Consider the following 4,064-nt stretch of genomic DNA (forward strand, 5'->3'; position numbering starts at 1 on the left):
ACAGCATATTGCTGGCCCAGGAAAAGATCAAATTCAAAACTTGAAGTATTATTTCTACTGAAAGTGTATCACTTTCCCGTCATCATAACGTCAAAAAATCATAAGTTGAACCACCATAAGTCAGGGACTATCTGTAGTTAACATCACTGTACTATACACTTAAAAATGGTTAACATGGTAATTTTTATGTTATGTCTTTTTTTCATAACGATAAAAGTAATAGGTTTTGAATTTTGTAAAATGCTCTTTCTCATCAATTGATATGATGATATGATTTTTATTCTTTAGCTTTTTAATATGGTTGATTATATTAGTTGATTATTGACTGCTGAAGTAGTCTTAAATTCTGAGAATAAACCCCACTTGACTATGGTGTGTATATAAATATATATATATAAAATACATATTGTTGAATTTTATTTGTCATATTTTTAAGGATTTCTGTATCTATATTCATAAGTGATATTGTTTTGTAGAGTTTGTTGTTGTTGTTCTGTCTTTCTCTAAGTTAGAGCAATAGTAGTTTTATAAAAAGAACTGTGAAGTGTTCCCTTCTATTTTCTAGCAGACATTGTGTATATTGATGTTAATTTTTCTTCAAGTGTTTGGTAGAATTCTCCAATGAAACTACGTGGCTCTAGACATTATTTATTTTAATATAAATTCAATTTCCTTAATAGTTACAGGGCTATTCCAATTTATTTTTAATAATGAGTAAGTTGTGGAAGTTGGTGTTTTCTGAGGAATTGGTTCATGTCATCTAAGTTGTCAAATTTATTTGTTTAAAGTTGCTCATAGTATTCCCTTATTATCCTTTAACATCTACACAATCCAATGCGACATCCCATTTCATTCCTGGTATTGACAGTTTGATGGCCTCTTTTTCTCCTTGTCAATATTGCTAAAGGCTTGTCAATTCTAATGACATTTTTCAAATAATATGCTCTATGCTTCATTGATTTTCTCTTTTCAATTTCATTGATTTCTGCTATCATATTTATTATTTCCTTCCTTCTACTTGCTTTGGATTTATATTCTCATTGTTTTCCTAGATTGCTCAAGTGAAATATAAAAACCTTACCTTTCTTTATATCTTTTTACTCTACTTCATTTGTAATTATATTAAATATTTCTTCAACATAGATTTAGAACCATATCAACAGTTATAAATTTTCCTTCAATACTAAAACGTAATTTAGAAAACTGAAGATGAGAGACAAGATTATTGTACTTATCCAATTTTTGCTTACTATATTCTTTCTAGATCCCAATATTTCTTCTTTTATATAACTACTATTTGAACAGTTTCCTTTAGCCACTAGGCAATTTTCTAGAAGAGACATGGTCAGATGTCTTATTTCGAATTTACAGTCCAGAGGCTGAAATCTCATTAGACTAGTGACATCATGGTGTATTTTCTAGCTTCTCTATAGAGAAGATGATACTCAGAAAAGGGAGAAATTTTGGTATTGATGAGAAAAAGATAGCACATATCCAGAGGAAAGTAACAATTGTCTTGCAAACTGGAAATTCCAATTACTATTTGAAAAGAACACAAATTGGCATCTAGAAACAGATTATCTCTCTTTGATTCATTCGTTTCTTTTAATAATTTACTCAGTTTCCTATTATATATTTGTTCATGAGAACTTGGGTTAATGAAGAGACTAGTCCTCCATAGGCGTGAAGAGGTGAAAAACTCCTAGAGAGTGTGTGGGGCATGTCAGCGATTTTGAGATTCTGAAGACATTTAATGTCCCACTCTGCACCTTCCCTTGTCATGACCAAAACGGTACTCTTGAAAAGGCATCCCAGGGGCTGGCCTAGTGGCGCAAGCGGTTAAATGCACTCGCTCTGCTGTGGGGTCCAGGGGTTTGCAGGTTCAGATCCCGGGCTCACACCGAGGCATCGCTTGTCAGGCCATGCTGTGGCAGGTGTCCCATATAAAGTGGAGGAAGACTAGCCCAGGGCTAGTCTTTCTCAGCAAAAAGAGGAACATTGGCAGATGTTAGCTCAGGGACGATTTTCCTGACCAAAAAAAAAAAAAAAATGGCATCCCACCATTGCATGGACTCCTGATTAGCGAGAGCATCTGCGTGATCTGGGCAGGAAGGGACTGGGAAGAACCTCCCATAGGTGTGTGGATTTGAGCCTCTGCGTTTCTATCCCAAGATCTCGAAATGCATCGTGTTTCCTGTCCACTGGACTGTAACATTTATGTTGATAATCTTGGAAACAATGGTAACCAGACTGAATTGGAACAAGCTTTTGGTTATTATGGACCACTCTGAAGTGTGTGGATTGCTTGAAACCCTCCTGGATTTGCTTTTGTTGAATTTGGAGATCCCTGAGATGCAGCCAAATGCTGTCCCACCACTAGATGGGCGAACACTATGTGACTGCCTAGTAAAAATGGCACTTTCGAATGGTGAAAACAGAAGTCGAAATCATGGCCCACCTCCCTCTTGGGGTCGCCACCCTGGAGATGATTATCGGAGTCCTGCACCTTGACGCAGATCTCCAAGATAGAGAAGCTTCTCCTACAGCCAGAGCAGGTCTCTTTGGAGAGATAGGAGGAGAGAGAGATCACTGTCCCAGGAGAGAAGTCACAAGCCATCCGGATGCTTATCTCGTAGCCAATCTGGGTCAAATGAAAGGAAATAGAAGACCAGTTTGCAAGAGCTTTGCAAGAGGAGGGGTGTACAGGAAATAACTTCATTTGACAGGAATATGTACATAAAATTCAAGTTTTGTTTGAGATTTCATAAGCTTGGTGCATTTTTAAGGTGTTCATATTTTTTGTCTCTTGGCATAGTGACATATGATGTAATTCTCTATGGTTTGAAATGGATAATATGAGGCGTGTAATATTGATTGTTACTTTACAATGTTCCCTGAAGCAAAACTGAATTTGCTTTGAACTTTAGTTAGTCTTGGGTAGAATAATAATAAACCTCTAACTCCTTCCCAGCTAAAGTGTGATGTTTAATATGATGGAAACAAAACTGGCAAAAGTTGAACTACGATTGACTTTTTCCGTAGCTGAGATATAGTGTGCAGCTGTTGTTGAAAAATTAGTCTTTAAAAGCTGCTGTGAACACAAGCCAGCAGCTAAAAATGAAAGCTGTACCATTAAACTAAATTAGAGGTTCTGCAAACTTAACGATTATACCACTGGGCCTGCCCCCCCTCCTTTTTTTTTTTTAAAGAATCCAATTAGTCTTTACACTGGGCAGAGGTTGTCTAGTTAGTATAGAATCTAAGAAGTTTCAACGAAGTTAGTTTACCTTTTGCTTTAGGTCATAAGTTCTTTACGTTATTGCTGTATGAATACAAAGCTCTTTGTAACATTATTTGGAAATTTGAGACTATTCAAGATGCTAATGTCCTACCAGTTTAAGGGTACATTGCAGGGCTGAACTTGAAGCTACTGTACAAGATTTTTTTTCATGCTGTCGTTTGTAATATGTTTTGTGAGAATCCTTGGGATTAAGGATTTTTGCTTACAAATTGTTGTTTAACCTGAGAGCCTGTTTTTTCCTTGCAAAACTAAAATCTGTGTGCTTGGTACCAAGTCCAAGTAGAACATTCCTATTGGAAGCCATACTTTTATTTTCTTGTAAAGTGCTTTTTGAATTAATAAAATATTAGCATAATTGTGTAATAGTTGAACCCGCTATTACCATAGTTCTCGTCCCATGGAAAACAGTTCATTACCCAAATCTTATTTTATAAGAAACACAATTGGGGCTTTTGAAGTGAAGGGGCATTTTGGTTGTCACCTTAAGTGATTGTTAGTACTTACAGTTTTTTATGAGTAGAAGCCAGTTCAAAGTCCATGATGCTCAATGACCAACATTTTAAAGTATAATATCCTGGTTCATTATAGCCTAATGTTGCCCATAAAAAACGGCTCTTAGAGACCAGCCCGGTTGCATAGTGGTTGGGTTTGCATGCTCCACTTCAGCGGCCCAGGGTTTGCAGGTTTAGATCCCAGGCGCACACCTATGCACCACTTACCATGCCCTGCTGTGGCAGGCATCCTGCATATAAGGTAGAGGAAG

The 4,064-nt window shown here is 36.6% G+C and overlaps 1 pseudogene; it reads left to right on the plus strand.

Moving 5' to 3' along the window:
- The first annotated feature begins 1,865 nt into the window (after positions 1-1,865).
- LOC101408334 (serine/arginine-rich splicing factor 3 pseudogene) lies at positions 1,866-2,664 on the plus strand (annotated as a pseudogene).
- The last annotated feature ends 1,400 nt before the right edge of the window (positions 2,665-4,064 follow it).

Source organism: Ceratotherium simum, chromosome 7 (genome assembly GCF_057802395.1).
Source record: "Ceratotherium simum simum isolate JZ-2026a chromosome 7, ASM5780239v1, whole genome shotgun sequence".
NCBI lineage: Eukaryota > Metazoa > Chordata > Mammalia > Perissodactyla > Rhinocerotidae > Ceratotherium > Ceratotherium simum.